Genomic DNA, 27619 nt, shown 5'->3' with positions numbered 1-27619 from the left:
GTTCTATTGCCGCTAGTCCAGTGGAGTGTTCGATACTAGTATACAAAGATTCTATATCCAATGTTATAAAAAGTAAATCATCTGACCATGTGATGTTCTCTATCTTTGATAAAAAATCACCAGTATCTTTGATGTAGCTCGGTAATGCTTTAACAAACTCTTGTAAGAAAAAGTCAACATATTGGGTCACCGTTTCCCCTACACTGTTGATAGCCGATATGATAGGTCTACCGGGAACTGGTGTTGTCTTTTAATGTACTTTTGGGATGAAATAAAGTTTGGCCATTGTTGGATGTTCTATGTTCAGAAACTTAAATTCCTCTATAGAGATGACCCCTTCTCTTTTCCAAGCAATTAGTTCCTTCTTTAAAGTTTGTTTGGCCACATTGTACTTGTTGAAAGAAGTTTTCTCATAACACTCCACATCCTGTAGATGCCTTGTGGCCTCTAATATATAATCTTTCTGGCGCCAAAGAACCATATTGGCACCTTTGTCCGATTTTGTTACTATAATTTCATGCATATTTCCCAATTTTTTTATTAATTTGGCATATTCTACTTCTTGTTCACTTTTGTACCGTTTTTTATGTTTTGTACGATAATGAAGCTTTTTTATATCTTCAATTACAAGTTCATGATAAATGTCAATAGCATCCTTAGGCATAATGGGTATAAACTTTGATTTGGCTTTGAATGGACTGATGCCGGCTCCCAATTATGATATATGTTCTATGTGTAGACCTTCCTGCGTGGAGCACAGATCTCCCTCCAAATCAATCCCCAATACTGTCTCTTTATTGAGGTGTTGCATGTCTCGTAATAAAGTAGCATCTGAAGCTTTCAATTCACTGCTAAATGTGGTAACATTGGTTTGGCATATGTCCTGGTTGCCCTGTATTTCCTTTAATCCATCCTTGATGGCAAAGAACTTTTTAAGTTTTAATTTTCTAATAAAGCAAAATACATCCACTCTAGTCTGGGAATAATTAAAATCGCTTACCGGACAGAAAGAAAGCCCCAAGCTCAAAAGTTGTTCCTCTGCTTGAGATAAAATCAATGGAGAGAGGTTGATAATAGTGTTGTTGTCTGCTTTCACTTTCTGCGCCAATATGATTTTCTTGTTTGCGCTTTTCCTCTTTTTGCGCTGCTTCCTTCTTCGAATATTTTTACGTTTTCTTGCCTCTTGTTGGTTTGATTCCGAGGCCTTAGCGTTTGGCGTCTGTCGAAAGCTAAAAAATCAACCTCTTCTCCTAAATTTAAGATCTTTGTTTGTCCTGATGTTCCCAGACTGGATGTACTTTCATAGTCAGATGAGACTTCACTCGTGAGAGAATCACTGTTGGTTGCCACATTGATAGTGTTACTGGTTCCTGCCATCTCAGGCTTGTTCACATTTTGAGTGCCTTTTTCAAAGATTGCTTTCTTTGCGTTCTCATACTTGCGCGCGAAAGTAAAAATACGACCTTCTTCATAGTCGTATTTATCTCGAAGGAATTTCTGTGCCTTACGATTTTTAATTTTTTCCTCCTGTTTGTTCACTCTCTCCTCAATGTCGCGCTTTGTTTTGGTGATGAACTCACTTGGTTCCAATTTGGCCAAATGCTCCGAAATTGCTGCTATTTCTTCCATAATAGCATGTCGGTCTATTTCAGCATACTTGACCAAGATACGCACCAAATTCATTGATACAGCCAGATTGCTTTCTCCCCATTCCTTTAGCATGTTTGGGTTGGGGTTCTCAAAACTGGGGGCTAACAGGATACGCAGGCCCCTGGGAATACGACCAACCTCAATGTATTTAGTCAGGGATTTGTGTTCCCACCATTTAGTCGTCTCTGCTCTCATACATTTTTCAAGTCTCTTAAGTAAGTTCTTCGCGTCCGTTTCCTTGCCGGTATTTGAAATATTTGTACCTTCCCGCTCAGCAGGGTTGTTAGGCATATCTTTAAACAATTCTTCTGCAGCAGCCTTTTGGGTACGAACCACCTCGGCTGACATCGTCATAGGAAAACACAGCGATGCACGGCTAAAGCATCTGACGCCTGCCGGAAACTGCTTTAAATCACCTCCCCACCTTAGTTTGTATTGCGATGCTCGCGGATCTTAGCACCAACGGAAATCAGTGTTGATACCGTGAAGCCGTAAACCGATACAACCACACGAGCGTTGTGCAATTCCTAAGGGGGTTGCCACCAAAACTCCTTTCTCGGATCCACACTGTTGTCGGTTGAGGGCGGTAACCTCTTGCAGAAGAGGGGGTTCGTCACGAAAGCAACCACCTTTCGTAAAATGGTATAGAAACACACCTGATCCTTAGTATACTTGCAGCTTCCTTTTCGCTGACCCAGTCACCAAGGAATCACGAACCACGGATTTAAAGCAGCAATATGTTTATTTCAGCTGTAGAATCCTTTGAAGACGCGTTTCGGGCGTCACTCTCCCTTGTTCACATCAATACACACACACACATATATATTCACATAAAAAAACAAAGGTTACAGGGACGTTATAGCTAGGAAAAAGAATTTGGAATCCTTGGAAATTAACTGAAAGAAAACAAAGGTTACAGTGTCATTATAGTTAGGATATGGTAATAAAAACTTCAGAAATTCAGTGAAAAAACAAAGGTTACCAGGATGTTATAGTTAGGCTCAGGTTTCAGTCATACAGAACCAGTGAAATTCAGCAGTTAGAGTTAGCTGAGCTAATCATAACTGGCGTTCCGCGGTGAGCGCGAAAATGTCAAAATTTCCGCAATCCGCATTGTACCGGAAATTTTTTGCTTGCTCGTGCTGTAAAATAATACATTCTCGCGTGCGCGCGATCGCCTTACCTGAATCCCCGCGTTCGACAACAAGTTTTCCCGGTCCGGCCGCGTTCTCCACGAACTGTTGGATTGTTGGTAGCCATTTGCGCTGTCTTGCGACAGTTCGCTCCCGCAGTAACGTAATTCGTCGTGCGATCACGTCTCTCTTCTCGCGATCATGCACCGCGAGACAAGTGAAAACCAGATGGCCGCGCCTGCGAGCAACCGCATGGGTAAGTTGGTGAGCCACGACCATGCAGAAATATCGCGAACGGGCGGGAAAAACACTTCAGCATCTTCGCGATATTTCCGCGTGTTTGCGGAGATTTTTAACATTTTCGGGATAATTTGCGAAAGTGAATTTCGCAAATTCCGCCCACCTCTAGTTCTAGGCTATCCAAGGCTTGGGTGATGCTGCTCTGCCTGCTATTGTCAACAGAGGAGTCCGATGGATCACTCCGGCCTTCACTACTATCCACCAAGCTCTCTTGTTCTAACTGTATCATATTGATAAGGGTATCAATGTCACCAATAGTGACATTGTCCAATTGTCTGGGAACAAGGGGTCTAGTTCTTCTGTTGTCTCCCAGTCTTTTCAAAGTGTGCCATTTTTTTTAATTTTAACTTCCTAACAAATCTAAATAAATCTATTCTGGCATCTGTATAATTGAAAGATTTAGATGGACAGAAAGAAAGTCCCAAACATAAAGTTCTTTTTTCAATATCAGTCATCACTCTTTTAGACAGATTAATAACAGTCTTATTTACCATTTCAGGATCCACCAGCGTATTTTTCTGGAGTGGGTTCTGTGGTTTCCCATGCCGCCCTTTCCTCTGCCTCTTCTGCCATCGTTGCTGGAGTCTTTTGCTTCTGTTTCTACGTTTCCCCGTCCTCTGCCATGTCCTCGTCCTCTCTGTCCTTGTGTATTCAGTGCCGGAGTCTCCTTCGTTGTCCGCCTGCTCCGGCGCAGATGGCAATATTCTTCTAAAAAATTTACTGGGCGGGTCGTGTGATCTATGTTGGAAACTCCTTCAGCTGAAATGTCTGATTCCGTTTCACTTGCCGTGGAAACTGAGGCTGTCCAATTAGATTCTCTGTCTTCAGGTGTTGTAGTCGGCATATCTTTAGTATTGTAAAGATGGTCATATTTGCGACTAAAAGTGAGAATTCTCTCACTCTCATAGTTGTTATAATCTCTGTTAATTTTTCTTTCTTTGCAGGCTTTGATATCCTCTTCATATTTTTTGAGGCGATCCTTCATGGTATTCATTGCCCTTTCCACCGTCTCACATTCTGTCATTTTTTGAGTTCTTCCATTATCTCTTGTATTTGCTTCAGGATAAGATCACTGTCTATCCACGCATATATAACCAAAATCTCCAACATCCTCTTGGAGCTTAAAGGGGAATTTTATGACCATTCTGCAAGCATTGCTGGATTGAGTGTGTCATATGTCAGTGTAGTAAATATCCTTAAGCCCCTGGGTACCATTTTCTGAAACATATAATTTTGTAAGGAAATGGCTTCCCACCACTTCGAAATCTCTATCTTCTTTAACTTTTCAAGTTTGACCAGTTTTTCATCCATTGTGTGGGTATGAATTATCCCTGATCCTGTTCCAGTTCTTGTTTTAGGCCTTCTAGTAAATATAATCTGGGCTGCTGCCCTTCGTTCATCCTCTTCCTCCATTGTGCACTTCATCCTTGTTAATATCACCGTGTCTAGTGGAGTCTATAGTACCCCTGTATCAATACAGGTTCTTCCTGCTGCGTGTCTGCAGACCCCCCCACGTGGATGCAGGAAGATATTTGTATTATTATTATTTGTATATATATATATTACCTTCTGGCGGTCGCCAGTAGGTAGTCATAGTTAAGACCAAGTTTCCATAGGAAGAGCATTTTTTGTTTTGCTTATACCTTTGGCGTCGTTTGGTGAATCTTCATGAACCTTTCCAAACTAATTCTTTGTTCATATCAGCTCCTATGTGGGAAGTTTGGGGGTGATTTGTCGAGGCGGGGGCCGAGAATAAAGGGGGTCCTAAAACGTGTTTTCTCCATATTAATTTCCATAGGGAACTTTAGACAAGGCTACAGGTCGAACGGGTGAACGGAATTACCCCAAATTTGGCAGGGAGAAGGGTCTTGGTCTTTTGCTTATTTGGTGTAAATCCGTTCAGTAGTTTTTGAGAAATATCAAAATTTACAGAGATCGATATTTGGGAATTCTGCCATCTGATTGGCTGAGGCGTTATGAGCACGAGCTTGCTGCTTATTGGTTGTAAGCGCTGCGAGCGGTTGCAACTAGGAAGTGCTGGCTGCCATTTTGTGATTACGTTGAAGTGAGTAAGGGGGTAAAAGGGTGAAAAGCATAGGAAAGAGGAGGGTGGGAGCGCTGTGAGGTCTTTGGGGTGGTTAGGGTGTGCTACACAGTGAGTGTGAAGCGATGTATTTATCCCTACCATTGTGAAAGTGCTGTTTTGCCCAGAGTGAGATGGTGCTGAGATGAGGTGCCGGTACACTCGGGGATGAAACCATGAGCTGATTGCTGTAAACTGATGTGCTCTGGGTGCTTTAGGATACTGGCCGCTATAGCATAGCTGTGCAAGTGGTGTTAGTATGGGTTTAGAGTATAGCGGTGTGAGCTCTGTGGGGTGGTGGGTGTGCTATACAGGGAGTGTGAAGTGAAGTATTCACCCCTAGCAGTGTGAAAGTGCTGTTCTTGCCCAGAGTGAGATGGTGCTGAGCTGAGGTGCCGGTACACTTGGGATGAAACTGTGAGCTGATTGCTGTAAACTGATGTGCTCTGGGCACTGTAGCATAGCTGTGCAAGTAGTGTTAGTATGGTTTTAGACTATAGCGGGAGTGGGAAGCATACTACTCACCTCTACCAGTCTGAAGACTCGAATGGAGTGTTTTAGCAATCAGGAACAAAGAAATAATCGTGAAGAATATAATGCAGAATGTTGCAATGCCACAGAAGACAAATGGTGAAATCAGGTATGTTTAAGAAAGTGGTTGTGTGGGATAAAGCGATGGAGTCTGCAAGTTATATAAAAAGTGTCTTTATGTAAGTGCCATAAATGGAACCACTGGTGCAAGAGCTAAGGTATCCAGCTGAGGCAAACTCCAACCGCTTCTGTTGTATTCAAACGTAAGCTCCTGCATCAGTTAATTCCACATTACATGTTAGAGTTCCATGTGACATAAACAATACCTATTAGACATGAATGACTGTAAATTGTAGAATGAAAATAAAGGTAGGACACGAGTTCCACACTGTGCCAACCAGTTCCTAAACAATGCCGTGTTTTTTGATCTTGATCGCCAGTTCGTGAGCAGAGGCTGAGGATGAGCTAATTTGTGTGAAAGGGCTTTGTGGATAAGAGGCAGGCAGAGAGACGTGTGTACAGAGAATAGATATGGTTTCAAAATGGATGTCGGGTTTAGGTTAATTTAGCAAGTAAATAGCGTATTTGCATAGGCCATACATCCTCCATTCCTGGTTAATGTGGAGAGGTAAGGGCCAATAATGAAAACAGAGTTCAAATGGCTAAGCATACTTAGAAAGTTATTATATGAAAATAGTTCAATTGAAGTGTATTAAAAAATGTAATAGGAAAAAGTCAAAAAAGTTGGAAAAAATCAATTCAATAATAAATTGAATTTCTTACAAGTCTTGGAGATTGCAGTCCAGAAGTTCTTCAGCAGCTTGAGATGCGTAATGTTCCAAGAGGTGATTGTTGCCATTGTGTGAGAAAAGCGAAGCGATCCAATTCATATCCTGGAAGGGACAGTAATGTTCCTCGAATGTTGGAGCGGCAATTTGAATTGTCAGGCAATCTGTGATCTTGTCAAAGGTCACACGTAGCAGGAGATCTTTCGCGGCTGCGCAGAAATCCCATTCCGTCGGGATAACTTTTTGCGTTGCATCCACCATTGCTCCACTGCCCGAACAATCAAGTTCATGGTTTTCAAGATACTCCATAACCTGCAAGGTCTGAGGGATGCACCACGCGGTGGGGAATCAGGGCACGTCTGGAGCAACCAGAGAAGCCCAAAGAAAATCAGAGTTGCCTTCACAGGGACCCACCAGTCGACGGACCAGGTATCGCGAAGGAGCCTCAAGTGGAAATGCAAGACGCGGGCTCACGGAACACTCGTGGAGTGTAGACCCACAATCTTCAGTGCAAAAGGTGCTCGGGGCTTGGGCTACAAGTAACTCAAGGCACAACTTCAGAAGATGTCGAGAAGTTGATGCACTTGCAAAGGTGCACTGTGTCCAGGAGTTCTGGTTCCACATCACTCACGAGGACTACGGGTATCATCTTTGCTGGGGACTTGGGTCGGCCCCTGAGAGGTCTGTAAATCCTCTTCCTGGGCTGCAGATACTTCGGAGTTTGACGGGAGCTTCGGAGATGCAGACTGGCAATTGGGTTTGTTGGTGCCTGCCAAGCAGGGGAGTCACTCCTTGACCCCAAGGGAGATTTCTTCCGTCCTCTAGTCTTGAGTAGAGAGTCGAAGTTGCAGGATTCAGTTGCAGAGTTTCGTCCAGGGATATCTAAAGGCCTGTTGCCAGGGGTTCCTTACTTATACCCAAGAAAGAGGTTGGACTAACTCAGGGGACCCACCTATGTGAGGGTTTGGAAAGAGGGGTGGCTACACCCAATTCCTTTGTCCAATTTCGCTCCAGAGCAGGGGCTGGTAGCCCCTGAACCAGTTTGAGCTGGACTATGCACAGGGACACCAAATGTGCCCCCAGTGCAGGACTTCAACGCACTCTCAGAGTGCACCCACCCAGCCCCAATACACTAAAGCCTGTCTGGGAGGTGGTGATACCTCCCTGTGACAGGAAACCTATTGTCCTGGCCTCCCCTGCTGGAGATTCGGTCAGCAGCAGGAGGCCAGACTCTGCAGCATCCATTTTGTGATGCCATGGCTCTTTTAAGTTGGTACCGGTTATACCAGTGCTGTCGTGTCTCTCCCTCTAGAAGGATGGGATCATACTCCCACACCAGTTACTGGTGTGGGGGTATGATTCCAAGGTGTTTGACACCAAACACGACATGTGTCCGTGCAGCCAGTCCAAAGTTAGCATTTACCGTTTGGTTATAATGCACTTAAGAGTATATGGTCAGGCTGCATAACAGACAACCCCAGAGAAGAGATCCCGAAGGCTGCAGAGAGGCTAGGCTCATGCCTGGGCACCCTCTCACACAAAACCAAGCACCCTGCCTTCAGGATTGATAAGGCCTGCCATAGGGGTGACTGATAAGTTTCTATGTGCAGTGATAGGTGAAATATAGAGAACCTTTATCTCAGTAAGGGATGTATGCACCACCTTACCCAGGCTGCAGTAGCAGACCTGTGGTGTCATTTTGGAGGGCTTTCCAGGGGTGGCATAATACATGCTTCAGCCTCTGGTAGGCCTCTGGGGTACCTATGCCCTGGGTACATAGTATACCATATACTAGGGACTTATAAGGGCACCACAGAATCCAATCTGTGATGTACCTAGGGTACATGGAATCAATTTATAGAGGAAGCAACTAGGCTGGGGACCTGAATAGCAGGTTCCTAGACAAACTAAGTCAAAAACCATCAAAACACCAGAAAGAAAGTGGGGGCAACCATGTAGTCAGATTCCACCTTCCTACACTGCCAACTTAGGGCGAACAAAGCAGACACAAGGAGATGATGGACGGAGCGCTGAAACTTTTCAGACACTCATCCCCAGTCACAGATCTGGGTTGAATCCATCACCATTCTTTAGCTCCCTTGGCCACCTCAGTTCAGACCCAGCTATATGCAAATCAGTCTTGATCCTGTGCATCATGGGCCCAGTCCAGCCCGAACTGCCAAGCCAGGTCTTCCCTGATCCGGAAACAAGCATCCTGGGACCGGTTTCCGGGTAACACCCTTCATCAGCCAGGCCAACTTGAATCCAGTGGCAAAGTGAGCAAGGGACCCACGTCTGGGCATACCCTGTCAACTTAGGGTGAACAAAACAAACACAAAGAGATGATGGACGGAGCACTGAAACTTTTCAGACACTCACCCCCAGTCACAGATCTGGGTTGAATTTATCATTATTCTTAAGCTCACTTCGCCACCTCAGTTCAGCGCCAGCTATATGCAAATCAGTCTTGACCCTGTGCCTCATGGGAACAGTCCCGCCCAAACGTCCAAGCCAGGTCTTCCCTGAATCGGAAACAAGCATCCTGGGACCGGTTTCTGGGTAACACCCTTCATCAGCCAGGCTAGCTTGAATCCAGTGGCAGAGCGAGCAAGAGACCCACATCTGGTCATACCCTGCCAACTTAGGGCAAACAAAGCAAACACAAGGAGATGATGGACGGAGCGCTGAAACTTTTCAGACACTCATCCCCAGTCACAGATCTGGGTTGAATCCATCATCATTCTTTAGCTCACATGGCCACCTCAGTTCAGACCCAGCTATATGCAAATCAGTCTTTACCCTGTGCCTAATGGGAACAGTCCAGCCCGAACTGCCAAGCCAGGTGTTTGCCTAGAAGGAAACATTGCTATTTTACATAAACACTGGGCTTTCCTCAAGTTGCCTTCACATCGACTTTTGTCACAAATTTGCATTTGTGACCCTTTGGGCTAGTTTCCTAGAAACACAGACCTTGCTTACAGGAGTCAACTTCGCGAGAACACTATTGTAATATCTTGACACTATGTACAAGGCCTAAACGTACGTTATGCAAATGTGTTTGTTATTTTCACCCACATGACAACACAGCTATCTGTAGCACACAAACAATGGCAGAATATACACCAACACCCTAGACACATAGATTAGGGTACACATAGTAGGAGTATGCCAGATTGTCATATTATTTCATATGCTTGCATACATGATGGTGGAACTTTTTGTATTGTTCACTGTCCTGATACTTCTTATAACTTTCATCTGCTTCTGTATATTGATCAGTGCAGCACATATATTCTATCCAAGAATCATGTTGGTTCTATAAATATTGAAAACGTCCTTCTGTGTATTCTTTGTATATATCTGTGAGCAACAGAGAGCACAAGTGTATGGGCGAAAGGTTCTCAATCTGCCACCACAGTTCCTGTGGGGACAGGGCTGTCATGTTCAGTGGTTAGCAGAACTGTTTGCTCCCTGTCTCAATTTAGGGGGAGTGGTGGCACTGTGAGCTAGCTGGTCTACGGGACAACATATCCTGCATGGGTGCACGGAATCAGTCTGGCACAATCCAAATGGTTATGTTGTCCACAAATGAACCCGCAGTACCTACTGATTAGTAGAAACTACCCAACACTCTCCTACACTCTACATAATTCCACTCTACACAACTATACTCCACTCTATGCTACTTTACTAGACTGCACTCCACTCTATCCCTGTACACTCCAATGTCCAAATTTGTTCTCAACTCTAACCCTGTGCCCTCTATTGTACAACACTCTATTCCACTCTAGAACAGTTTCCAACATTCTACAACACAGTGATCCACTCTACTCTATGAGACGCCTCTCCAATTTAGAACAGTTTCTTCATCTCTATGCTATGCTGCTTCCATGTATGCCACTCCATTCTACACTAATCCACTTTAACTTACTCCACACCACTGCACTGTGCACCACTCCACTCTATGCTATTCCTCTCTATGCAACTCCACTCTTCCACACTCCACTGTTCAGTATTTCACTGTATGATACTCTATTGTATGGTAATCCACTATGCACCACTACAGTGTACGCCACTTTGGTCTATGTCACTCCGCTTTAAAACACACTCCTCCACTCTATAAAAGTCTACTACACTTTATGGTGCTATAATCCTCCCTATCCCCGTAAGCTCCATTTTCCAACTTTATACTCCACTGTATGTCTATATACTCCTTTGTACAGCACTCTGTTCAACTATACAACCGTTTTCTGCATTCTATGTCAAACCTGGCCTCCTTGGCGTGGTTTCCCCTGACTTTTTGCTTTCTGACCTTCTGTTTGCAGGCTGGTTTTAGGATTCTGGGCACTTTACCACTGCTAGACCAGTGCATATGTTCTGCACTTGAAACATGGTAACATTGGCTTATCCAGAGTTGGCATATTTAATTTACTTATAAGTCCCTCATAAAGTGCAGTATGGGTGCCCAGGGCCTGTAAATTAAATGCTACTAGTGGGCTTGCAGCACTGATTGTGCCACCCACTTCAGTACTCCCATAAACATGGCTTAGGCCTGCCACTGCAGAGAATTGTGTGTGCAGTTTAAAACTGCAATTTCGACTAGGCCTGGGCGGTGAACTCCGCTCCATTCGCGTCTAGTTGGCGAGCGAGGAAAATCCACCTCCCGGCAAGAGTTCTCAAGGCGGGCGGTCAGATGTCTCAATGCTGGCAGTTGAGGATGGTCACGACCCCTCCCGTTGAGAAACCTTCCGTTCGCTTTGAGAAAGCTGCCGCTGAGGTAGAACATCTACTTGAGCTGCAAGAAAAGAGGCAGTACCCTCTTGCGCTGTGCATGCTGCTGTTCTCACTGATTTTACAGTGGGACAAAGACCCGGCACTGAAAGTCGAAGTAAGCGGCATGACCAAGCACAATCTACCTCTTGCGGAACTCTGCGTGCTGCGGCAGAGTTTTTTGGTCACTCTGCGGATTTCCGCATAGCAGAACTCAGCGAACTCTGCCCAGGCCAATTTTTGACCTAGCAAATTACCTAACTTGCCCTACACAAACCTTACCTTTTATTACATATAAGTCACCCGTGAGGTAGGTCCTAGGCAGCCCTGTGGTCAAACATGTACTTTTGAGTATTACATTCCTAGTAGTGTTAACCTTTTTTCACTACTGCAATGCCTATCTCTCCCATAGGTTAACATTAGGATTGACTTCAAACATCTTTCAAGTGCCATTTTCAATTGGGGAGGGATGGAACTTTGGAGTTTGGTGTCTCTGAACTCACAATTTAAAATCAGAGCTTTTGGTGAATTCATATTTAAATTGTAAGTCTGAAAATGCCACTTTACAAAGTTGGCATTTGCTTTCTTTAACAATTCTGTGCCTCTGCCTATCTCTGTAATCATGTCTGGGTTGGGTGACAGCTGGACTGTGTGCATTCCCTCTAGACAGTCACACAAAGGGAGCTGGGGTTTGATGTTTGCACCCTGATGGCCTATCTCCAGGCTGATGGGCCTTCCTGAGGTAGATTGGGAGGGATGGGCTGATGCTTGCACCTGAATAGGACTGTGCTGGACCCGACACAAAGAGCTACATACCCCCTGTACTGCGTTTGGTGCCAGTACAGGAAAGGCAGGTACCTTGCCATCTTCAAATGACTCTTTGAAGTCTCCCCCATTTAAAAAGCACATTTGGGTATATGTACTGAGCCCCTGACACCACCAAATTATAACCTTGCTGGAATCAAGGACATTCTACCTAGAAGAAAAGCGGCTGTGCTGTAGGATGGACTACCACTTTGCTACCTGCATTGCTGTATTGGCCTGCTGCCTGCTGATTGTTGTGCTGCAGGATGGACTGCAACATTGCTACCTGCTCTGCTGTGTTGGTCTGCTGCTTCTTGCATGGGAGTGAGAAGGACTGGACTAGTTCTCTACATCCTAGAACCCAAGTTTCTCCAAGGGCTTTTTGGCTTGCCTCCTGCTCTTTGAAGTCTCAGAGTAACAAAAAACTTCTTGCAACTCTGCTGGTGCTGCTGGACTCTGCCATCTGTGAGCCCTGCCCTTGCCTGAGGTGCCCCCTCCAGTCCTGGGCATTAGAAGTGGGTTCTACAGCTCTTTCTGCAAAGATCGATGTAATGACCCCTTTGTACCTTTCAAAATCGAAGCAGTGCCCTCCGATACTAACATGGTGCTGATTCGATGCCAACGCGGGTCCCGACTGCAAAGTTCAATGACAACGCAGTGCTGCCCCAAAGACGCTGCTGTGTGGCTCAATGCAGCGCTGACCCTTTGACTCTGACTGTGAGGCTCGACTTCGATGCATCGCTCAAACTGCACAAATAGGAACCAAAGCATCGAGTCTTATCAATGTCTGCGCTTGCTCCATACAAACATACTTTTTCAACAGGCCTTGTGTCGATCCTGTAGTCGGCCTGCCCTCTATTGTGGTTGGCCTGAACTTTGGATTTGCCTCAGTCTAGTGTGACTCCAAGCATCCTTTTAGGGCCTCTAGGTTCTAAGCACTGTTTTAGGATTTGATGGTTAAAAATTCATATCTCTACTTCTACTTATCGGATTTTTGTTGTTTTGGTCTTGTTTTACTCAGATAAATATTCTCTATTTTATCAAAACTGTTGTGGGTTTTGTTTGTGGTATTCTCACTGTGTTACTGTAATTAAAGTGTTACACAAATACTTTACACATTGTCTCTTAAGTTAAGCCTGACTGCTCTGTGCCAAACTACCAGAGGGTGAGCACAGGTTAATTAAGGTTGCGGATCTAACTTACCCTGACTATGGTTGGGGTGCCTACTTGGAAGGTGTGCATACCTCTGCCAACTAGAGACCCGATTTCTTACATTGGTGATCAGCTGTGAAGCTAGGAATTGTGTTTGTGCCATACCTTACAGTAATTTGGTGTACGCTACTATCCACATCTAGACCAGTTCGAATCACTTGTCTCTGATACCCAGTTGCATTTTTTCCCTACTCTATCTAATTAGCATTTTTACATTTTCAATTCTCCCTGATAAACATTTTTGCTTTTTACTCTAAATCATGACTCTTATTGGAGGATCTGCATCTTCGCCTGCAAGAATGGACCATTAAAGATAATGGGTAAACCTTGTGTCTCTCAGAACGTGGGTATGAGCTATATAATCTACAGTAAGTTCTGCTGGGTAAGACAATTGTTTAGCAAAACTTAATTAATAGTAAAACGTAGCAAACCTAAATGACACACAATGTCAGGGAATAGTCTTGTAATAATTTTAGACGGTGACAAGAATCAAAACGCACAACAAACGAAAGACCAATTTTTGAAGAAAAAAATATATATATATAAATATATATATATTATTTATAATTGTTAAACTTGTACATGACTGGCACATACACAAATGATAGAGCAAACAACAAAAGGAAAGTGACTTTGAGCAAGGAATGTGACAAAGTGCTTATGAGATTTAAACAAAAATAGACATAAGTTTGGATATACAGATATATATATATAAAAAATGTAGTTCTGTCCCTTTTCAAGCACATAGGTTCTAACAACACCCTTTGAACTGCCTTCCTCTTAGTAAAAGGGTGAAGAGACTCGGGGGATGGACATATAAATTAAGCATTGACGTTTTGACTCAAAGGTATGCGTGAATAAATGAATGTCACTGCGGGTCTTCCTCAGGACTGGTGTAAGGACTGTGGGCAGCCAATTCTGAAAGACTTCTCCAATCCTGGATGGAGTCTAGGGGGCTTATTTATGAGCCTGTGCGTCACTTTTGCGCCGCTGGTTCGTCACTTTTCGGGCCGCACCAGCAGGGTAAAAAATGTGCCATGTTGCGCCATATTTACAAAGTGACGCATCTAGGTAGATGCGTCACTTTGTAAATCCCTGCGCCACATTATACCTGCGCCAGGTATAATGTAAACAGGGTGGGCGGTCTGACACAAGTAAGCCTCATAGAAGTGACGCAGTGAAATCTATGAGATTTTACTGCGTCACTTCTAGGACGCAAATGCGTCAATATCTTACGCCTGCCTCACAGCATGCGTACATGTGAAGCAGGCACATTTGAAATGGAACTTGCCCATTTGAAATGACCCATTGATGGATTTGCGTCACTTTCGTGACACACTCCAGCAAAGCGTCATTTTTGCACCTACAGCTACGTCAGAAATACTGACGTATCTGTAAATACTTGTGACATGATGCGTCTTACTGTAAATATGACGCATCCAGCATGTCGCAAGGACGGCGCAAAGAAATGTGACGCATCTTATGCGTCACTTTTCATAAATGAGGCCCTAAGCATGTAAATTCACTCCATTCTGATTAGGAAACCCCCCTAAGACCTAGACAGAAGTGAGAGCCTTTTAGGCTTTATTGGATAATACAGGAAATTCTTCAATGGATATGGCACTACTCTGGTCCCCTTGACAAAGCTGACTTCCAAAAAGTAGCCACGTAAGGTGATTTGGGAAGAGGTGTGCCAGAAAGCTTTTGATGCCCTGTATGAAGCCATGTTTTTGGCACCCGTTCTCAAGGGCCCCGATTCCTCACAAGAGTTTGTTGTGCAGTCGGATGCCTCAGAGCATGGCATAGAAGACATACTTTCACAGCTAAATGAGGAGGGCCTAGATCAGCCTGTAGCCTTCATCAGTAGGAGGCTATTTCCTAACAGACGTGGAGCGCAATTGAAAGGGAAGCCTTTGTTGCAGTCTGGGTGCTGAAGAAGCTAAGGCCAAACCTATTTGACACTCACTTATGGGTTCAGACAGACCACAGGCCACTCAGATGGTTAATGGAGATGAATTGTGAGAATCCAAACTGTTGAGGTGGTCTATCTCCCTACAGGAAATGGACTGTATGGTGGAACACCATCCTGAAACAGACCACACCAGTGCTGATGGTCTCTCCAGGTTCGTTCACCTTAGTGAAGAGAACTCCCAAGGGGTTGGGTTGCTCTTCCCACCTTCAGCTGGAGGGGACACATGTTAGACCTGGCATCCTTGACTTGGTTTCCCCTGGCTTTTTGCCTTCTGACATCCTCTTTTGCTGACTTCATTTTTGCTGGCTTTAGGATTCTAGGCACTTTCCCACTGCTAACCAGATCTAAAATTAATATGTTATGTACTTAAAACATGGTAACATTTGCTTATCCACAATTGATAAATTTAATTTACTTATAAGTCCCTCCTAAAGTGCACTATATATGCCCAGCGCCTGTAAATTAAATGCTACTAGTGGGCCTGCCACACTAATTGTGCCACACACTTCAGCAGCCCCTTAAACATGGCTCAGGCCTGCAACTGAAGAGCCTGTGTGCAGTGTAAAACTGTGATTTCGACCTGGCAAGTTAACCTACCTGACAGGCACAAACCTTCCTTATTATTATAAATATAAGACACCCATGAGGTAGGCCATAGGCAGCCCTATGGGCAGGGTACAGTGTATTTAAAAGGTAGGACATGTACTTTTTAGTTTTACAAGTCCTGGTAGTGAAAAACAGCTACATTTGTTTTCACTACTGCAAGGTCTATCTCTCTCATAAATTAACATTGGGAGTGACTTAAACCATATTTTTTGTGTAATTTCCTATTGCAAAGCGATAGAGATTTGGAGTTTGGTGTCTCCGGCCTCACAATTTAAGATCACAACTTATGGTGAAGTCAGATTTTAAATTGTAAGACTGAAAATTACACTTTTAGAAAGTTTGCATTTTCTTACTCTAACCATTTTGGGCCTCTGCCTATCTCTGAATACACATCTGGGTTGGGTGACCGCGGGGCTTTCTGTATTCCCTCTAGACAGTCACACAAAGGGAGCTGGGGTGTGACTTTTGCATCCTGATGGCCGATCCTCAAACTGATGGGCCTTCCTGGGGTAGATTGGGGGGGAGGAGCTGACACTTGCACCTGAATAAAGCTGTGCCTGTCCACACAGAAAGGGCTGCATAACCCCTTGTAGTGAGTCTGGAGCCAGGGCAGGAAAGGCAAGGATCTTGTGATCTTTAAAGGCCTGTTTGAAGTCTCCCCCACTTCAAAGGGACAATTGGGTATATGTACTGGACCCCTGACACCACCACACCAGAATTTTGCTGGAACCAAGGACATTATGCCTGGAAGTAGAGCTTCTATGCTTTAGGTAGGACTGCCACTTTGCTACCTGCATTGCTGTGTTCATCTGTTGCCTGATGATTGCTGTGTTGTTGGAGGGAGTGCCACTTTGCTACCTGCTCTGATGTGTTGGCCTGCTGCCTGTTGCCTGTTGCTTCCTGCCAGGGAGTGAAAAGGACTGGACCTGTTCTTTACATCCTTGAACCCAAGTTTCTCCAAGGGGAGGTTGGCCTGACTCATGTTCTCTGAAGTCTCAAGGTCACAAAAGACTTATTGCAACTCTGCTGGTTCTGCTGGACTCTGCCATCTGTGAGTCCTACCCTTGCCTGAGATCCCCCCTCCAGTCCTGGGACTCAGAAACTCAGAAGCAGGTTCTGCAGCTGTTTCCTGCACAGATTGATGCACTGGCCGCTTATGCAGACATTTGCCGGGCATCTGAACATAACTTCATAAGGTGGCAATTCCTGTTCTAGAATGGGCTGTCATTCTTGTTGACAAGAGAGCTAACGGTAAAGCATCTTGCCATTTTAATCCTGTTATCTCTTGAATTTTTGCCAATTTCAGTTTGAGAGTACCATTGTACTTCTCAACAAGACTAGATGAATGGGGGTGATTGGAAGCATGAAATTTCTGCTGAACATGCAACCCTCCACAAATCAATGTAAGCACTTTCCCATTGAAATGATTTCCGTTGTCACTCCAAATAACTCGGGGCAAGCCGAAACGAGGGAAGAACTTTTTAAGGAGTACCTTCGCAGTCGTAATGGCAGTTTTACTTTCTTATGGGAACTACACTTAATGATTGCCAATTTCTTGGGGAGGGTTAAAGCAGACAAAAGCCGCAATATAAGGTGCCCATGCTGAAACTTGGTACCATGGTAGGTAAGACACCCTCTCTCTGCCCAAAGCCGCCCTAAATTATGCTCAACCCCAAATGCGTACAGGCTGTCAGTATAAATATTGGTAACCAACCCTTCACTCAATTTGCAAGCTCGAATAAGGGCAGCAAGCTCAGCAGCTTGAGCCGACTGACAAGGAACTTGTGATGTCTCTACCACCGTATGCAACGTAGTGATAGCATAAGTTGCAGTGGTGGTGCCATCTGGTAATTTAAAACAAGAGCCATTGACATATAGTTTTCTTTGAGGGTCAGACAAGGGAATATCAGTTAGGTCTACACGTCCTTTTGTTTCTTCCCCTGTCCAAAAAATACAGTCATGTTTGTTGACTGCATCATTCTCAGAAGAGAGGGGTTATAACGTGGCTGGATTCAGAGTGGCACATCTCTTAATCCTAATGTGTTTAGCAAAAATGTCAATTCATAGCCAGTAAGACGTGCACTGGTGAGGTGCTGTGTCTTTATCCTATTTAAAAGTGTATCCACAGCATGGGGTACCATGACTGTGAGGTCAGTCTCAAGTATGAGGCCAGCCGATTGCCTGATTGATGTGGCTACAGCCGCGAACACTCTCAGACAACTCAGGGGGGCTCTTGCAACAGATTCAAGCACAGCGGAGATGTTAGCACAAGTTCTCTTTTTGTCCCTAAACTTTTGTGTTAAAACAGAAAGTGCGCAGCCAGCCATCTCATGAAAATAGAGCACAAACGGTTTGTTATAATTGGGTGTACCAAGTACCAGAGCCGAACAAATCGCAGTTTCAAATTGCTCAAAAGACTGCTGGCATTCAGGCGACCAAGGCAAAGGCTCATGCACTGCTTTTGTTGTTAATGCAAGCAAAGGTTTGATTAGTAGCAATTAATTTGGGATCCACTGGCGACAGTAGGAAGTAATTCCTATAAACGCACGTAAGTCTTTCTGAGTTTGTGGAATGGGCATTTTAATATTGGCACTGATACACTCAGGGGTCAATCTCCTACCTTCCTTTGACAGTAGGTGACCTAAGTAGGTGACCGCCTGTCGACAATACTGAGATTTTGAAAGAGAAACCTTATGACCATGATGTGCCAAATTCAAAAGCAATTGCACTGTACTATCTTTGCAACCCTGTTCTGTTTCAGAAGCAATCAATAGGTCATTGCCATATTGCACCAATACATTACCTGGAGGAAGCAACAGTGAATCCAATTGACTTCTTAATGCCTGACTATAGATACTAGGACTCTCCGTATAGTCTTGAGGAGCACAACAGAATCTAAAGCGTCTGCCAGCCGGTGTGAATCCAAATAAATACCTACTGTCTGGGTGAATAGGAATACTAAAAACTTATTTTTTTAGATCAATGACAGAAAAGAAGTTGGCAGTAGATGGAATCATCGTTAAGAGCGAAGTGATATCCGGAACCACCGGAAACTGCGGAACCACATTTTTATTAACCTCTCGTAAATCAATCACAAAACAATAAACATCATCTATAACAAGAGGGGAACCGGAAGCTGTCCTCTTAAGGACCGGAGGAATAGGACTATTGCAAATGTTGGCAGACGTCTCCTCAACTACTCCCTTTCATATCAAATCTTGAATAATCTGAAGAAAGGCGCGTTCTCCTGCCTGCGGTATCTTATACTGAGGAATACAGGGTAGAATAGCATTATCTTTATCTTGTATAGAAACTGGTGGTATATGCAACAGACCCATATCTGTAACACCTGTGGCCCTCCGTGTGGGTGATACCTGAGCAAATTCAGCTAGAAGGGGCACATCCTGAGACAAACACTGCTTAGTGCTCACATCCAGACCCATAGTAATATAGATACGGGAAGGGGAACAATAAATGATAGCATGTAATTTCTTCAACAGATCCAAACTCATCAAATTTTCACCACAATTAGATGTTAACAAGAACCAAGATTCCACAGTGAAAGGACCAACAGTCAATACAAATGGTCGTGAAATGGGGCTTACAACCGGTAAACCTGAAAAACCTAATGAAACATTATTATGGCCAGACAGAGCCACCCTGGGGACCATATGTCGAGAAACAGAACTCTTTGTTGCACCTGTATCCACCAAAAACTCCTTAGTCGAGCCCTGCAAATCCGCTGTGACATAAGGACCACGCTGATCCACAGGTGTCTGAAATGGTCCCTCACTCTGTCCCTGGCTGTCCTAACTGTAAGACATAACTGTCACATCATCTATGTCGTAATCATCATGCTAATACTGTCCATCTCTCAGGTCATTAAAATAATTTTTATTAGAACGGCCCCCAGGAGCTGCAGCATTCTGATTTCTGTCAGTCCCATGACCTCTACCACCAGCACCTCGTTCTCTGGGTGATGCAACCTTCTGTAAAAGCACAGCGCACTGGCTACGCCAATGCCCTTCTTCCTTACAATACACACACTGATTCTGCCCCAACGGTGTTAATAGTACTGGGCCATATTCAAAATAACAGGGGGAGAAGACATGGGCAAAGTACTCTCAGACGCCTGCAAACGAGTGGTGATTACAGGAAGGAGGTTAGAAAGAAACCTGTCAACAAAAAATCTAAGTCCTCCCTCAATGGACATATCCTGCCCACTATAATCCAAAAACGTAGCCTCAAACCGAGTAAAGAAATCAGACACACTCTCATCCTTCTTCTGTTGGCAAGCTGTCAATCTGTCCCACATTATCTTCTGGAATAAGTGTATATATTGACATAATAATACGACCACGCAAAGCAAGTATCTCGGCACGGGGTTTATCACCTGGCTTCCATTCCTGATCTCATTCTTTAATTACAACCCATGTAACTCCCAATTCCGTGACATGATCTTGAGGATGAACCTGTCTCCAAACATTAACCGGAATGAAAAGACCCAAAAACATTTCAATAGCAGCAAGAGCCATTACGGTAGAAGAGGTAGCCTCTGTTAATTCTTTATAATAAGCTGTAAGATTTTTCCTGGGCAAAAACCAAAGGAAATGATGGACGGAGTGTTGAACATTGCAAGCACTCACCTCCAGTCAACTGATCTGGGTTTAATCCATCACCGTTCTTTAGCCCACTCTGCCACCCCAGTTCAGACATGGCCATATGCAAATCAGTCTGAACCTGTGCCTCATGGGAACAGTCCAGCCCGAACTGCCAAGCCATGTCTTCCCTGGACCGGAAACAAGCTTCCTAGGACCGGTTTCTGGCATTTCAGCCGTCTTCAGCCAGGCTTGCTTGAATCCAGTGGCAAAGTGAGCAAGGTACTCACGTCTGAGCATACCCTGCCAACTTTTGGCGAACAAAGCAAAAACCAAAGGAAATGATGGACGGAGTGTTGAACATTGCAAGCACTCACCCCCAGTCAACTGATCTGGGTTTAATCCATCACCTTTCTTTAGCCCACTCTGCCACCCCAGTTCAGACATGGCCATATGCAAATCAGTCTGACCCTGTGTCTCATGGGAACAGTCCAGCCCGAACTGCCAAGCCATGTCTTCCCTGGACTGGAAACAAGCTTCCTAGGACCGGTTTCTGGCATTTCAGCTGTCTTCAGCCAGGCTTGCTTGAATCCAGTGGCAAAGTGAGCAAGGGACTCACGTCTGAGCATACCCTGCCAACTTGTGGCGAACAAAGCAAAAACCAAAGGAAATGATGGATGGAGTGTTGAACATTGCAAGCACTCACCCCCAGTCAACTGATCTGGGTTTAATCCATCACCGTTCCTAGGAAGCTTGTTCCCGGTCCAGGGAAGACATGGCTTGGCATCAGATTGGTCGCACACTGCTACACCTACCAGTCGTGTTCCCCCAATGAAAATGGTCCCTGAAGGTCAGCGTCGGCGGATACACCTATGCTCAAGAGCACGTGCAAGTATGCGTGGCGTGTGCCATCCCTGGATACGTGTTTCGAGGTAGTTGCCTCTCGTCAGCAGGGAGTAGGAAAATGAGAGTGGGGTTGCTGTGTAAGCTGCTAAAAACATAATCAGGTCTAGTACCTCTCTTAGCGCGCAGGTGCGTAACCATGAGTCCGTCGACTCCACCGGCTCAAGGGAGTCTGAATATAAAGTTACATCAGATTGGTCGCACACTGCTACACCTACCAGTCGTGTTCCCCCAATGAAAATGGTCCCTGAAGGTCAGCGTCGGCGGATACACCTATGCTCAAGAGTGCGTGCAAGTATGCGTGGCGTGAGCCATCCCTGGACACGTGTTTCGAGGTAGTTGCCTCTCGTCAGCAGGGAGTAGGAAAATGAGAGTGGGGTTGCTGTGTAAGCTGCTAAAAACATAATCAGGTCTAGTACCTCTCTTAGCGCGCAGGTGCGTAACCATGAGTCCGTCGACTCCACCGGCTCAAGGGAGCCTGAATATAAAGTTACATCAGATTGGTCGCACACTGCTACACCTACCAGTCGTGTTCACCCAATGAAAATGGTCCCTGACGGTCAGCGTCAGCGGATACACCTATGCTCAAGAGTGCGTGCAAGTATGCGTGGCGTGTGCCATCCCTGGACACGTGTTTCGAGGTAGTTGCCTCTCGTCAGCAGGGAGTAGGAAAATGAGAGTGGGGTTGCTGTGTAAGCTGCTAAAAACATAATCAGGTCTAGAACCTCTCTTAGCGCGCAGGTGCGTAACCATGAGTCCGTCGACTCCACCGGCTCAAGGGAGCCTGAATATAAAGTTACATCAGATTGGTCGCACACTGCTACACCTACCAGTCGTGTTCCCCCAATGAAAATGGTCCCTGAAGGTCAGCGTCGGCGGATACACCTATGCTCAAGAGTGCGTGCAAGTATGCGTGGCGTGTGCCATCCCTGAACACGTGTTTCGAGGTAGTTGCCTCTCGTCAGCAGGGAGTAGGAAAATGAGAGTGGGGTTGCTGTGTAAGCTGCTAAAAACATAATCAGGTCTAGTACCTCTCTTAGCATGCAGGTGCGTAACCATGAGTCCGTCGACTCCACCGGCTCAAGGGAGCCTGAATATAAAGTTACATCAGATTGGTCGCACACTGCTACACCTACCAGTCGTGTTCCCCCAATGAAAATGGTCCCTGAAGGTCAGCGTCGGCGGATACACCTATGCTCAAGAGTGCGTGCAAGTATGCGTGGCGTGTGCCATCCCTGGACACGTGTTTCGAGGTAGTTGCCTCTCGTCAGCAGGGAGTAGGAAAATGAGAGTGGGGTTGCTGTGTAAGCTGCTAAAAACATAATCAGGTCTAGTACCTCTCTTAGCGCGCAGGTGCGTAACCATGAGTCCGTCGACTCCACCGGCTCAAGGGAGCCTGAATATAAAGTTACATCAGATTGGTCGCACACTGCTACACCTACCAGTCGTGTTCCCCCAATGAAAATGGTCCCTGAAGGTCAGCGTCGGCGGATACACCTATGCTCAAGAGTGCGTGCAAGTATGCGTGGCGTGTGCCATCCCTGGACACGTGTTTCGAGGTAGTTGCCTCTCGTCAGCAGGGAGTAGGAAAATGAGAGTGGGGTTGCTGTGTAAGCTGCTAAAAACATAATCAGGTCTAGTACCTCTCTTAGCGCGCAGGTCCGTAACCATGAGTCCGTCGACTCCACCGGCTCAAAGGAGCCTGAATATAAAGTTACATCAGATTGGTCGCACACTGCTACACCTACCAGTCGTGTTCCCCCAATGAAAATGGTCCCTGAAGGTCAGCGTCGGCGGATACACCTATGCTCAAGAGTGCGTGCAAGTATGCGTGGCGTGTGCCATCCCTGGACACGTGTTTCGAGGTTGTTGCCTCTCGTCAGCAGGGAGTAGGAAAATGAGAGTGGGGTTGCTGTGTAAGCTGCTAAAAACATAATCAGGTCTAGTACCTCTCTTAGCGCGAAGGTGCGTAACCATGAGTCCGTCGACTCCACCGGCTCAAGGGAGCCTGAATATAAAGTTACATCAGATTGGTCGCACACTGCTACACCTACCAGTCGTGTTCCCCCAATGAAAATGGTCCCTGAAGGTCAGCCTCGGCGGATACACCTATGCTCAAGAGTGCGTGCAAGTATGCGTGGTTGTGCCATCCCTGGACACGTGTTTCAAAGTAGTTGCCTCTCGTCAGCAGGGAGTAGGAAAATGAGAGTGGGGTTGCTGTGTAAGCTGCTAAAAACATAATCAGGTCTAGTACCTCTCTTAGCGCGCAGGTGCGTAACCATGAGTCCGTCGACTCCACCGGCTCAAGGGAGCCTGAATATAAAGTTACATCAGATTGGTCGCACACTGCTACACCTACCAGTCGTGTTCCCCCAATGAAAATGGTCCCTGAAGGTCAGCGTCGGCGGATACACCTATGCTCAGGAGTGCGTGCAAGTATGCGTGGCGTGTGCCATCCCTGGACACGTGTTTCGAGGTAGTTGCCTCTCGTCAGCAGGGAGTAGGAAAATGAGAGTGGGGTTGCTGTGTAAGCTGCTAAAAACATAATCAGGCACTCTTTCCTACTCCCTGCTGACGAGAGGCAACAACCTCGAAACACGTGTCCAGGGATGGCACACGCTATTCACACTTGCACTCACGACACGAGCATAGGTGTACTCGCCGACGCTGACTACAGGGACCACAGTTCTTTGGGGTAACACGCAGGTAGGTCAGCAGTGTGCGACCATTTTGGATTAGTTATTTAGTGGCTCTTTGAGCCGGGAAGCCGACGGGCTTAGGTTACGCACCTGCGTTGCTACGAGAGGTACATACCTGATAATGATTTTAGCAGCCTACACAGCAACCCTGCACTCTTTCCTACTCCCTGCTGACGAGAGGCAACAACCTCGAAACACGTGTCCAGGGATGGCACACGCTATTCACACTTGCACTCACGACACGAGCATAGGTGTACTCGCCGACGCTGACTACAGGGACCACAGTTCTTTGGGGTAACACGCAGGTAGGTCAGCAGTGTGCGACCATTTTGGATTAGTTATTTAGTGGCTCTTTGAGCCGGGAAGCCGACGGGCTTAGGTTACGCACCTGCGTTGCTACGAGAGTTACACACAATGATAATGATTTTAGCAGCCTACACAGCAACCCTGCACTCTTTCCTACTCCCTGCTGACGAGAGGCAACAACCTCGAAACACGTGTCCAGGGATGGCACACACTATTCACACTTGCACTCACGACACGAGCATAGGTGTACTCGCCGACGCTGACTACAGGGACCACAGTTCTTTGGGGTAACACGCAGGTAGGTCAGCAGTGTGCGACCATTTTGGATTAGTTATTTAGTGGCTCTTTGAGCCGGGAAGCCGACGGGCTTAGGTTTCGCACCTGCGTTGCTACGAGAGGTACATACCTGATAATGATTTTAGCAGCCTACACAGCAACCCTGCACTCTTTCCTACTCCCTGCTGACGAGAAGCAACAACCTCGAAACACGTGTCCAGGGATGGCACACGCTATTCACACTTGCACTCACGACACAAGCATAGGTGTACTCGCCGACGCTGACTACAGGGACCACAGTTCTTTGGGGTAACACGCAGGTAGGTCAGCAGTGTGCGACCATTTTGGATTAGTTATTTAGTGGCTCTTTGAGCCGGGAAGCCGACGGGCTTAGGTTACGCACCTGCGTTGCTACGAGAGGTACATACCTGATAATGATTTTAGCAGCCTACACAGCAACCCTGCACTCTTTCCTACTCCCTGCTGACGAGAGGCAACAACCTCGAAACACGTGTCCAGGGATGGCACACGCTATTCACACTTGCACTCACGACACAAGCATAGGTGTACTCGCCGACGCTGACTACAGGGACCACAGTTCTTTGGGGTAACACGCAGGTAGGTCAGCAGTGTGCGACTATTTTGGATTAGTTATTTAGTGGCTCTTTGAGCCGGGAAGCCGACGGGCTTAGGTTACGCACCTGCGTTGCTATGAGAGGTACATACCTGATAATGATTTTAGCAGCCTACACAGCAACCCTGCACTCTTTCCTACTCCCTGCTGACGAGAGGCAACAACCTCGAAACACGTGTCCAGGGATGGCACACGCTATTCACACTTGCACTCACGACACGAGCATAGGTGTACTCGCCGACGCTGACTACAGGGACCACAGTTCTTTGGGGTAACACGCAGGTAGGTCAGCAGTGTGCGACCATTTTGGATTAGTTATTTAGTGGCTCTTTGAGCCGGGAAGCCGACGGGCTTAGGTTACGCACCTGCGGTGCTACGAGAGGTACATACCTGATAATGATTTTAGCAGCCTACACAGCAACCCTGCACTCTTTCCTACTCCCTGCTGACGAGAGGCAACAACCTCGAAACACGTGTCCAGGGATGGCACACGCTATTCACACTTGCACTCACGACACGAGCATAGGTGTACTCGCCGACGCTGACTTCAGGGACCACAGTTCTTTGGGGTAACACGCAGGTAGGTCAGCAGTGTGCGACCATTTTGGATTAGTTATTTAGTGGCTCTTTGAGCCGGGAAGCCGACGGGCTTAGGTTACGCACCTGCGTTGCTACGAGAGGTACATACCTGATAATGATTTTAGCAGCCTACACAGCAACCCTGCACTCTTTCCTACTCCCTGCTGACGAGAGGCAACAACCTCGAAACACGTGTCCAGGGATGGCACACGCTATTCACACTTGCACTCACGACACGAGCATAGGTGTACTCGCCGACGCTGACTACAGGGACCACAGTTCTTTGGGGTAACACGCAGGTAGGTCAGCAGTGTGCGACCATTTTGGATTAGTTATTTAGTGGCTCTTTGAGCCGGGAAGCCGACGGGCTTAGGTTACGCACCTGCGTTGCTACAAGAGGTACATACCTGATAATGATTTTAGCAGCCTACACAGCAACCCTGCACTCTTTCCTACCCCCTGCTGACGAGAGGCAACAACCTCGAAACACGTGTCCAGGGATGGCACACGCTATTCACACTTGCACTCACGACACGAGCATAGGTGTACTCGCCGACGCTGACTACAGGGACCACAGTTCTTTGGGGTAACACGCAGGTAGGTCAGCAGTGTGCGACCATTTTGGATTAGTTATTTAGTGGCTCTTTGAGCCGGGAAGCCGACGGGCTTAGGTTACACACCTGCGTTGCTACGAGAGGTACATACCTGATAATGATTTTAGCAGCCTACACAGCAACCCTGCACTCTTTCCTACTCCCTGCTGACGAGAGGCAACAACCTCGAAACACGTGTCCAGGGATGGCACACGCTATTCACACTTGCACTCACGACACGAGCATAGGTGTACTCGCCGACGCTGACTACAGGGACCACAGTTCTTTGGGGTAACACGCAGGTAGGTCAGCAGTGTGCGACCATTTTGGATTAGTGGCTCTTTGAGCCGGGAAGCCGACGGGCTTAGGTTACGCACCTGCGTTGCTACGAGAGGTACATACCTGATAATGATTTTAGCAGCCTACACAGCAACCCTGCACTCTTTCCTACTCCCTGCTGACGAGAGGCAACAACCTCGAAACACGTGTCCAGGGATGGCACACGCTATTCACACTTGCACTCACGACACGAGCATAGGTGTACTCGCCGACGCTGACTACAGGGACCACAGTTCTTTGGGGTAACACGCAGGTAGGTCAGCAGTGTGCGACCATTTTGGATTAGTTATTTAGTGGCTCTTTGAGCCGGGAATCCGACGGGCTTAGGTTACGCACCTGCGTTGCTACGAGAAGTACATACCTGATAATGATTTTAGCAGCCTACACAGCAACCCTACACTCTTTCCTACTCCCTGCTGACGAGAGGCAACAACCTCGAAACACGTGTCCAGGGATGGCACACGCTATTCACACTTGCACTCACGACACGAGCATAGGTGTACTCGCCGACGCTGACTACAGGGACCACAGTTCTTTGGGGTAACACGCAGGTAGGTCAGCAGTGTGCGACCATTTTGGATTAGTTATTTAGTGGCTCTTTGAGCCGGGAAGCTGACGGGCTTAGGTTACGCACCTGCGTTGCTACGAGAGGTACATACCTGATAATGATTTTAGCAGCCTACACAGCAACCCTGCACTCTTTCCTACTCCCTGCTGACGAGAGGCAACAAACTCGAAACACGTGTCCAGGGATGGCACACGCTATTCACACTTGCACTCACGACACGAGCATAGGTGTACTCGCCGACGCTGACTACAGGGACCACAGTTCTTTGGGGTAAC

The sequence above is a fragment of the Triturus cristatus genome, chromosome 5_1, assembly GCF_964204655.1.
Source record: "Triturus cristatus chromosome 5_1, aTriCri1.1, whole genome shotgun sequence".
Taxonomy (NCBI): domain Eukaryota; kingdom Metazoa; phylum Chordata; class Amphibia; order Caudata; family Salamandridae; genus Triturus; species Triturus cristatus.
This window is presented reverse-complemented; position numbering follows the sequence as displayed.